Below are 12,069 nucleotides of genomic sequence, written 5' to 3'. Positions count from 1 at the left end.
GGAGCTACCGTTTGGTTTTGACTATCCAATAGAGTACCACAAATATCTAAGGTAGGTATAGAATATCTGCAATAGGACATAGTTCAAGGAGTAGAGTAGAAAAACATGTGACATTGGGGGTATTAATACACCCCATTAGACAGGACATCTTAAGGATTTGGTGTGGCACTGCCTTGGTTCACTTGTGGACATTGTGTTGCTCATCAAGCCTGCAATAATACTTCTGCATAAGACATCTGAAGTCTCCTGGTGAACTGCTTCCTTCAGCTCACAAGAATTTCCACCACAGTAAATCTCTCTGGAGAAATGTCTGCCAAATGAAATTAATGTTGTAAATTTGTGTTTGTTTCGTCTTTTTGAAAATATGTCCCTGGGTTTTATTCTTCAGCTACATGGATTCATACTTCTACACTGCGCAGTGAAATGAAAGCGCCCTTATTCTGCCATAACGTGAGTGATTCATAAGCATAAAAAACATACAGTCTTTTTGAGATGATATAGGGAAATATTCATTGTTCTTTCTCAGTTAAATTGATGAAGATATTTTCAAGGTAAATTTACCTTCCTGTGCAGGATTTTGATGAGAAAATGGAGAAAGAACATGAACTTTCCTCAAAAACCCACTGAGCTTTAAAGCGAGTCGCTCGCTTTTCAGGCTCTTAGCTCATGCGCGCTCTGCAGTGCACTTTAAAGCACATTGACATTTGTATCAGCAGCCTTATGCAGTGGCTCAGTAAACTTATTTTTTGTCACCTTACCACTTCAGTGTCTCTGCTATCAGTGACTTCAGGCTTATGTAAGTGTTACAGTCTCTTTTTTCACGGACGGGTAACATGAGCTCCGGCACAGGAGTTTATAAGCACCAAACTGCTTCTCACACAGCTGCTATTAAACACAAGTGTCTCTCTGTTCATAGCAGCTAAGTGGCAGATGGCGTGCTGTGTGTGTTTGATTTAATGCAGCAAATTTTGAAATACTAGTGAGAGAAATTTAGGCCCTGAAGGGTGTGTGCATGCTATATGTTTTGGTGACTGTGTGTGTGTTTGTGCCAGATGATAGCAGAGATGCATTTTGTCGTTCTGACTCAGGAGCTTTTCCATTTTGAGAGCCCCCATCCTTCCATCTGTTTTTTTCATCTCTTGCGTCAATGCCTCCACACTGTCACTGAGTGAAAGGGTTTTCCCACTCAATTCCCCCTGAGAGCTGCTGCCAGACCTGCTTTATTATTGTAAGCCCTGCACTTTCACAGACCAGTGGGTCTCAGTACAAGCTGGCCAGAAAACTTCAGGGGAAATACTGAATAAATTTCCTGACTAACTTCCTTGCCTGCTTTGTTAGCACGCTGGTATTTTCCAAACAGGTATTTGTCCGGCGATATAGTAAACTAATCTGTCATGTTTTCCCTCCATGAAACCAACACAAGATCATGACGTCAACAGGATGTGAGCTCACTTCCTCTGAACAGAGGGCTTGTTCCTGTCATTTGACTTAAGGTCGTGCCCTAACTTTGCGCTACAGAGACGGGAAACAACTGATATGACTGAGCGGCTTGGAAGTGTGGGTCGAGTCTGGTAAATGAACAGAGACACAGTCGAGCAGAGGATTTACAAAGTGACGGACAAACAGCCTGAAGCGATCTGAGTATGTGACCCAGAACGTGGCAGAAGTGGACCAATGGGAAAGGAACAAAGAGGCAAAGAAAAAGCAAATCTCTTAGAGGAGAGCGATAATTTCCTCAACAAATTCAGCAGAGCCTCATGACTGCTGGGCTGGAACAAAATATTGCTTCTTGTCTCAAACAATCTGTTCTGCTTATGCCAACCTTGCCCTCATATTCAACCCCTCTCCTGGCCCTCCGTCCGGTTGTGCAAACACACATGACCCACTTAGAGAAGCACACACACACACACACACACACACACACACACACACACACACACACACACACACACACACACACACACACACAGTGATCACACAAGATCTCTGCAATCTTGTATAACCAACAGTTCTGAGGAATGAAAGACAGACTTGTAAACATCTTGCAGACTGTTGGCTGTATTGTAGAGCTGGACTAGCTGACGTCAATGCAGGCTGATGACTTCATGTGTCCACTGCAGCCTGAGGAGGTGACAGACAGTCTGAATGACTGACAGAGAGACAGAAAGGAGGCACATGTAAACAAAGAAGCTGCAGTTTATGAGCGTGTGTGTTTATGTTGGAGCAGACAAATGCTCATTGTTGCATATTAATGTTGTTATGAGCCAACAGTGTGCTGAAATGCAACATTGCATCACGATTCGGCTGTAGCCCTCCTTTCCTCACGGACACAGAAACATTTGCGGGATGAGGAAAACTGTGTGCAATTCAGTGTGTGTGTGTGTTCAGATGAAATCTTTAGGAGCTCTGTTAACCTGTTCACAAACTTAATGTGTCCAAGCATTGCTCTAACCCAATGAACTATTTAAATCCTTCTTTTCTCATCTAATCAAAAGTCTAATCTAGCAAATCAATAAACAAATGTGAATGATTATTTTTATTTCTAAAGCCAAAAACCATTTTGTTTTAGGTAAATAAACTTTTTTAGCAGCTTTTCAGCATTATGCACTAAACCTTTACACTTTCAGTCGATGTCCTCTGTGGCAGACATGAGGACCAACTCCATGTGTTTTTATATGAAATGCAACATGCCTCCAAGAAACAGGAATAATTGTAAATTGTATAGACTTTTTAACCTTTAGCCTTTAACTTTTTGACTTCAGCCTCCATGGCAGCAGTGGGAGTTTGGCACTGCAGGCTGCAATTAATTATATGAATGGTAATTTGACCCTCGGCTCCTCTTGTTTGCACATTCGAAACGTCTTTAAGCAAAACACAGAAATCCAATTACCTCCAGATGAGCAGCCAGTGCCTGCAGTTCCATCACGTTAAAAAGTAAAAGTAAGGCATTGTCAAGCACTTTGCCTCGCTCTCAGTTGAGGCGCACCAAGTGAGTGCACTGCACTATATTTGCTGGACCTCTCTGACTTTCACTGGAGAACGAATTGCATTTATTCTTCTGCTTCCCATGCTGGGATGATGGCTGGAGGTCAAAAGCTTGGCAGTTACAGTCAGTGTGCTGTGGTGCACTTATCTGTATTTCTTGTATTTTTGTCAGTCCATAATTCCTTTTGCATCTACATTGACTTATGTTCAGGACATTGGAACAACCACCTACATGACTGAAAGGAGGCTCTTTAGGCATGTTATTAAATGGCCAGATTTAGCAGAAAAGCTTATTATTAAGCTTTATTAATTCAGTCTTATATTTCAACATGAAGCTATAGAATTGAAATGTATCTATTTCCCTTTTTTTTCCTTTTCACTCAAGTTTAATCCCTTCTGTGGAGCAGATGGACAATTAGGGAACAATGCCAAAAGCTGAAACAGCTGCCAACCAAAGCATGAGGATTATAGTCCAGTAAATTGGTAGGGCCAATATATCATCAAGCCATTAGCTTGTTGCGGATAGGTCAGCAACAGCATATATGTCAGCTGATAGATATCAAGAAATGTCAGTCGAGACGAAACAATGTGCCCACCAGAGAGTGCTGACAAGGATGATTGTCCTCCTGTAAAATGTTCTGCTCAGTACATAATATAAATAACAACCCTTTAATAACCAAATTTAAGGTAGCGTAATCAAAGGTGTTTACTTATGTGATGAATGACTTTGAATATCAATTACCAGCATAGGCTTCATTCAGCACTGGGTTCAGTTGGGCTATAGTCTCAGTTGGACTGAGGCAAAAAGTGGGATAAAGTGATTTAATATTTGTAAAGTGTATTAAATGCAACAGGTATCTGTGTGTGGGTCCCAAGAAAAAATGGCTTCTTGGAATTGATAAAAAAAAGCGCTAAGATTTTAATGACTGAAAGGTAAATGCTAAGCTAACTTTTTTCAGTGGCCAATTTTAAGGTTAATATTTTCTTTTTAAAATTTGATTGTATTCTATTCCTAGTTCTGATACAAAATTGCAGAGGAAAGATGAACAATGTCAGGCCTCTTTGTGGTGCAGGAATGAGCAGCGGGTGGCGAGAGTTGCTGATACCCATGATAGCCGTGATACTCACCAGCGACATGTGGTCACGTAGCAACAAAGTAGTTGCACTATCTCTGGTGTCACAAGCCAAGTGTAACAGGAGCTGGAGGCCCAGGAGTCAGGCTCAGTGACACATCCACCCTCAGACTTCAAGTCCTCCAAGTTTCCACAGAGACATAACTTCTGACACTCCTGTGTCATGATTCGACCACGTGGTGCAACTCGTCACTATGACTGTCTGATTATTGTTCCTGTTCTGCTCCATCACTTCTCTTACACTTATTGTGCAAAGTCCCTGCCGAGAAAGATGAAACACTAATGAGTGAGATAAAGCAACAAAGTAACAAAAGCAGTAAATCACATGAATAACTCTACTGCAACCAATCAAGGTCCATTTTTATGCCTCCTCTCTGGGGACAACTGTGGCCAGAGGCATTCATGTGTTTGGGTTGCCCGTCCATCTGTCCCATTCTCACGAACGATTTATCTCAGGCACGCCTTGAGAGAATTCCTTCAAATTTGGTGCAAAGGTTCACTTGGACTCAAGGATGAACTGAACCTTTGTGGCCAAAAGTCACTGGGAACACACACAGCACATTGTTGGCCATAACTCAAGAATTCATTTGCTAGTTATGACAAAATGTCAAACAACGTGGCTTTAGTGGTACTTCAGTGGTGTTTCAGTGGACCTTTGTGAGTGGTTAACCTAAGAAACACCCACAACATAAACGTCAACATTCATCACCGTGGTGCTGAAACTTTGTTGCTCGGTTAATCCACGGGACAATCAAAGCTACGCACCTTTGAAAAAACAAAACGACAGTCATCCTAGAGCACCTTGGTACTGAGGCAACCTATTGGCTGCTGGAACTAGCAAAACATGTGCAGTGTGTTTGATAACAAGACTAAGAGATTATAGCCATGCTTGCAGCTCTTTGAGTCTGTACTTGAGCACAGTGGTGCTCTGAGCTAAATGCTAACATTAGAATGCTAGTATCATTTAAATGGATTAGCTGTCAATGGGCACAACACCAAACTTATTTGAAACACTGAATGGAGGTGGTGATCTAAAGATGTGGATGTGGTTAACTGAGGTATTTTTCTTATTTGTTAGCCATATATAAATATATAGCTACTGCATGGACTGCAAGGAAATGTACGACCATTCATTGTTACTGGACAATGAAACCCATAGACTTTGGCGGTCCTCAAACTTTACTTCGAGCACCACCATGAGTTTCATTTAATGCCATCATTAAGCCAAATTTTTAAGTTGTCCAGGTCTTTGATTTTTGACTAAATCCCTGCAGCCTTGACTCTATGTTTAGTGCTCGTCACCAGATGTCAGACAGCCAAACCAAGATGGAGAACACGGTAAACATTGTACCTGTTAAACAACAGCATGTAACAGTAGCATTGTCATCGTTAGCATGCTAATATTAGCATGTCGCTCAAAGCACCACCGTGCCCAAGTACAGCCAACATGGCTGTAGACAACAATGGAGGTTTATGGCACATGATTGTTTGTAGTGGTCTGAAATCATTGTTGGTTTTAGGCTTTCCGTTTCACAATATAAAAACAATAATGTATCACCAGACTGAGAGAGCAAATAAGCCTTTGAAGAACCTGAAAGGTGAGATGGACAGTGAACAAAGGGAAGTTAAGTGACAGAGAAATTGAATTTGCATGTGTGTTTATATGAGAGAGTAATTCAGCACACAGCTGCTGAAGTTTACCGCTCAGTCTGAGAGAGTAATGGAATGTAATGCCTGTAATGGAATGCTCACCCAGATGCCAAAGCCTGCTGTACAATATTAACGGAGCCCAAAGTGCGTCATAGCTCTCACAGCTGACAGTGTGTGTGTGTGTGTGTGTGTGTGTGTGTGTGTGTGTGAGTGAGTGTGCGTGTGACTAAATGTGTATGTGTGTTATGCGCTTCCCTTTAATCCCTCCCTACTGTAGTGCCACACCAGTCTTGTGCTGATGTATGAGCCTCCAAATTACAGCCCTGGGTGGTGTCGCCACAGTGAAAGAACAATGGCAGCACTTAGCCTAATGTGCAGTGTGAGTGCGTAACATTAGAGCTATGAAAGAAGTGTGAGATAGTGAAGTAAATTAGCTTTATGCTGTTTCGGTTCCTCGGGCCTCATTTAAGACATAATAGTGTGTAGTTAATTTTAAACTTGGTGGGATGGTAATGATGATGTACACACTACATTATGTGTATTTTTAAGGACAAGGTGCAAGTTTCATCATTTCAGATGTGAGCACTCAGACGTCATTGAGCACAGTCCCATTAACAGAGACACATTCACAGCATGGCCATAGCTACCATTTAGGATACCAAGGTCATGTTTTCAGTAATATTCCTGGAAATCTTGGACAATCTAATCTAAGACTGACTATAATATTTTTTGGAGTATTTGTTGGGGTGTTTTTGTGCGACAGGGTGTTACCTCAGTATTTCTGAAACCTTGCTATGGCCCTGGTCATCTGCATGAGTCATTTTTTCTTCAAATTCACACAATAGCCACTTGTCAGACTTAATACCATTTAATTTTGCTCCCAGCAAGTTCTGACTGTTTTTCAGCAGCCCTAATTCCACATATGGGTGTGTTGATCTAAAGGTCAGGCTCAACGCCTCTTTCCCATACAAAACAATCCAGCTTCACAGAAACCAAAAGAACTTGTGTGTTCATATGTCCCTCATCAACAAGTGAACTCAAGAATTTCCCATTGTGCAATGTCACCAAAGTTTCCCTCAAATACACAAAGTGGTTCAAAGAAAAACTTTCCTGAATCTTGACTTCACTGTGTGAGTTTTGCTTCAACGCATGACAACTGACAAATAGTGTGGAAGGCCGAGCTACGAAACTTCCATTTCTCTATAATGCCATGTGATTAACAGCATGTCCCGGGTGTTAACAAAAACAAACAGGAGAGTTCTTTCCTCACCTTTGTTGTACACTTCCTTCATGAACTAAAGTCAGTTTTATTTATACAGCCCAGAGTCACAGTTGTCTCAAAGGGCTTTACAATGTCAACAACATTTATCAGAAAGACTGAAATTCTATTCTTAGATCTTCGATTTGGTTAAGAGAGACTCCGCTGAAGTGAGATGTGTGCCAGTGAATCAGCTCAAATAGTAAATATGAGGTGGTCACATTGTATTTTGGACTTGCGGAGGACCACTGAAGCGTGACTTTAAACTTGCTTAACAGATTTTTTTTGTGACTTGGGGCAGCAGAAACAAGCTGTGAACACAACATTAAGCTCATATGGCAATCTTGTCAGCAAGCAGCTGCTTATTTCCACGCCCAACAGTTATGGAGCAACATTAACATTCATTTGGAGTCGTGTTTGTGTCCATCTGGGCGGTTAGACAAAGCAAGTTTGACACAGCCAGCCTTTCTTTGCGTGAGGCTCGGCAGCAAATCAGGACCACCGATAAAATTCAAAATGGTCTATAGTTAGTGTGCCTTCGTCATTCTTTGAGTACATGGAGGGTCTGCTGTGTAACATTCAAAGTGTTAATATGACATGAAGCAAACAGGAAATCATTCATCTGGCTTTATAGTACACCCCTCCGATGAATGTTAAGTCCAATAATCACTCTCTTTTAACTCTGTTTTGGTCTCCACCAACTCTTGATGGAAATATCTTGCTCTTCAGCTACTAAAGGCTCCACTATGTTCAGCAGCTGGTCACTGACTGTGTCTGTCTCCTGGGTTTTATGGTGAAATGATGTTATGGGAGCGCTGATTTGGAACCAAAACAGTAAAGTCATGAACGGGACACCTTAACAATGAGCTGAAACTCAGTGAAGCTCTGAAAAGGTGAGGGGAGCGGCAGGTCCAGGTGATACTTCTCTTTAGGTTCATCACTACAATTCACATTGTTTTGGCATTGTCGTGATAGATTGTTATTCTAGAAATTTAGATTATAGCTGCTTTAAAAATTATTTAATGTAACTTAAATGAATGTAACCTCTGAATTGGGGTCAGATTAAAGTGTGAGATGAGGACATGAACCTGTGCTGCATTTCCAGATTATCTCTGTAACTATGATGTCTTTTCCTCACAGTTTGAGTTGCAGTAGGCGGTGTGTGTTAGCCTTTATGTACTGCTGGTCACACTAACTGTTCAATCTTTATATCACGAAGCAGTTAATTTATTATTATTAAACCTTTATTCAACGAGGTAAATCCCCTTGAGATCACAAAATCTCAGCCCCCTTTTCAACTGGACTGCTGTTTCAAAATGAAAAAACTGAAAGGTTTCTGTGGCTGTTCCCAGACGGATCAGAGAACTGGCTGATGTAGCAGCAAACTCTGTTATGCAGAGCCCTGTCGTGCACTTCCGAAAGTTGTTTATTTACTTTGCTCTGAACCTCCACGAGTTCCACAAATCCTCTGGTATTCATGCTTGTCCTACCAGAGAGCTTGATTATTGGCAGTGACGCATGTGTACACTTTCTCACTCACGTACACACATTTGAGAGGGTCTTAATCTCACAGCGTGGAGACAGATCCAAAAGCCCCTTCAAGTCGCCTTCTGGGTGTGTTTTTATGTGCTTTACATCATATTCAGGCCAGTGGGGTTTTTTGTACAGTAACTGTGCCACTTCATAGGTTCTTATGCAACAGTTCCCGTGGCTGACACAGTATCATTGACCTTATGAGTCTGAGTTTCCCTCCGTCATCAGACATAAAGTTCCTCTCTCATCCCTTGCTGTTACACTTTTCTCTCCAGCTTCTGCTTCCCCCTCCCTAATCTTCTGTCTCTTCTGCTTCTGTCCACACAGAGAGATTCTGGAAACCTCTTTGCTGAATGCACTTTCACTTCTGATAAGTGAGTTACTTATTCAAAACTCTCTGAATGTTTTATGGTGAGCGGCCTCTGAGCAGAAACTTGGATTCTTTTCACTTTGTGTGTGTGTGTGTGTGTGTGTGTGTGTGTGTGTGTGTGTGTGTGTGTGTGAGAGAGAGAGAGAGAGAGAGAGAGAGAGTCAGAAGGAGTGCGTGTGGGAGGGAGAGTAGAGGGTGAGACAGGTTAGGTGCAAGTGCTCTTCACACATAAGTGTGTAATAGTCCCATCCATAACCTAAAATGCTTTGCAAGTTTCATTTTACTCTCAGTTCTGAAATACAGATACAAGTACTGCACTTTAAGGACAAGGATGACAATATTGTAAATTTTTCATACCGTAAACAAATACCATGAAGAGCACTCAACCAACCACCAACTGATCCTAACAAGTTTTGTCTGTGTAGACAAAGCCAGGTATTTCTTATTCCTCCATGCCACAGAGATCCATTGTTGTCACAAAACAGCCCAAAAACTGGGTGACATGTCCCTTCATTACGCTGAACATGGGTGCTGCACTTTATATTGACTCAGTCCCAAAACACTGAGCTACTTCTGTGAATACTCATAATAGATCAAATATGTATTCATCTGCAGGTGACAATACCCCTGTTTGAGTGACAGGAGTCAAATTCCTGCATCGACAACCTTACTTAAAACAAAACTAAAAACTACTTAAGGATCAAAAGTAAAAGTACTCATTGTGCAGTAAAATGGTCCCTGATGTTTATGGATTACTGCTTCATTAATGTATGTGTATTTTATTGGAGTAGATGATTGAAGACGTGCTAGATTCAACTGCTTTATACACTGTTTGGTAGTTTAGTCAACAGCAATAAGATCATCCTGTATTTGTTGCTGGCTGTCCTGTGAGAACCTCGTATCTTATCGTCAGCCTGTTTTCAGCTTTGTGACCATGTATTTTTGAGCTAATCCAAGAAGGTTTGAGAAATTTCTCAACCCATAAAGGAACATTTCGTCCTTCAGTTTATCTAAAAAAGTCATAATCAACACATTTAAAGATCCATGGTTTTCACAGGTCAGGAAAAGTATAAAAAATTGTAATGTGAAAAGTAATTAGTAACTGAAGATGTCAGACAGGTGTAGTGGATTAAAAGGGTACAGAATAACACCAGAATTATCCTTTTATTCCAACACTTTTCATACACTTAATTGACTTCATGAAAAATATAGAATAACATTTTAACATTTTCCTGCTCATTTTTTGTTGTATTGCTGTTTTTATGTAAGTAAAGACTCTGAATACTCCTCACAAACGTACATCTCCTCGTCTTATTTACCTTTCCTCTGCTTCTGTTCTGTTCATGCATGCAGAGAGTTGTGCAGCACTGGGAGCTCAGGGACGACCTGTTCTGTCCACACTGAGTCCTGTGTTTTCTTTGCACTGGATGACCCAGACAGAACTATCCCAACCCTTCAGTTCAATTTACATGCACAGATACACAACAAACACCACAGTCATAAACTGGATCACCGTTATATGTCTGTCGCAGGGATGGATCTGGAGCACTCAACAGATAGAAAACACTGACTTGTCCAAGGATAGTTCAAGAAGGCAGGAAGTACTGTGGGATCATCTTTGCAATGTGATTACATAGGAAACAACTGTCTGCCAAATTTTCCAAGTGCTGTCAGCACTTCAGGAGTCGGTGTGTGTTTAGATTTAACTGCAGCGTCTGACAGCCACAACACAGCACTGATATGCATTACAAAGGCGTATCTCAGTTATTCTGAAGTTCTGAATTGGTTTCGATCCTCCATCTCAAAGCCTCGAATTCCTGATGAGAATAAATGTTCTTTGTGGAGTTCCACAAGGCTCTAATGTAGGTCCACTACTCCTCAGTGTTTGTGACTATTATTATCTTGCACAAGCACAATATTCATTTTCATTTTAACTGTAGGACACCTAATTAAATACAGTGAAAATATTAGCCTCATCCATACCTTAAAACCTGTGTATCCGACACATGTGTCTTAGGCCTAAAATTTGTCTTCCAGTAAGGATGTCGCATTATGAAAGAGGCAGTTGTCAGTTAACAGAATTGAAAGGAGACACTGAGGTGAAGAAATTCAGGTGTTTTTATTGACTCAGATCGAATTTTCCAGCTATTAATCAGTAATAAAATTGAGGCAAAATTCTACTTCTATCTTAAAACAAATCTTTCTGCATTTGATATGTAGAAACAACTGCTAGATTTTTTTTTATATTATATTTCTCTGCAGTGCTCTTAGATCTTAGATCACAAAAAGGCTTTGAAATAATTCAATCTTGTTCACAAAGCTAAAGAGGATATTATTCATTGTGTTTGTGACCATGGTTTAGAGTGCATGGTAGTTTATGAAATGCTCAAGTGTTGGATATTTATAAAGAAATAAAGATATATCTATGTGTGTGCATGTGTGTGTGTGTGTGTGTGTGTGTGTGTGTGTATATATATATATATATATATATAGATGGTCACACAGTGTTGTGTGCAACAAAAAGCTTGTTGGTTTATATGAGGTCACACCTGCACAGCGTTCCTTTCCCACAAAACCCTCACGAGCATCTCCCTGAGGGTCATATGCCAAATGCCAAGCCATATGTTACATATATATGTGTGTGTGCACACGTGCGTGTGTGTGAGTGTTGTATTACTCATGTTGTAGGGACCTAAATCTGTTTATACAGTCAATCCGTGGGGACAAAACACAACTCACCATAACGTAAATCTGAGTATTTAGGGTGAAGATTTAAGGTTAAGGTTAGTGCAAGTGTGTGTGTGTGTGTGTGTGTGTGTGTGAGTGTGTGTGTACGTCAGTGAAGTGGGCCCTCACAGTCTAAATCTGTACACGTGCTGAGCAGTAGAACAACACATTTGTAAGTCTGTTCAGTCCTGCAGGAGTTTGAATGGAGATTCACCTCTTTCTCTCATCTAGCTGCAGATAATGAGCAGGCAGCGAGCAGCTGAGTTCACTTGGCTCACGGATAGTTTGGCTTCTCATCTTGCCGTTGCGTCACTTGACTCCCACGTAGCCTTTCCTGTCAGACGTCAGACACCTGTCCGTTCTCAGTATTATGAATAACCGGCCAGCAGGAGGGTAATCGGGGCCCAATGCAT

Source organism: Chaetodon auriga, chromosome 13 (genome assembly GCF_051107435.1).
Source record: "Chaetodon auriga isolate fChaAug3 chromosome 13, fChaAug3.hap1, whole genome shotgun sequence".
NCBI classification, from domain to species: Eukaryota; Metazoa; Chordata; class Actinopteri; order Chaetodontiformes; family Chaetodontidae; genus Chaetodon; species Chaetodon auriga.
Note: the sequence above shows the minus strand (reverse complement) of the source record.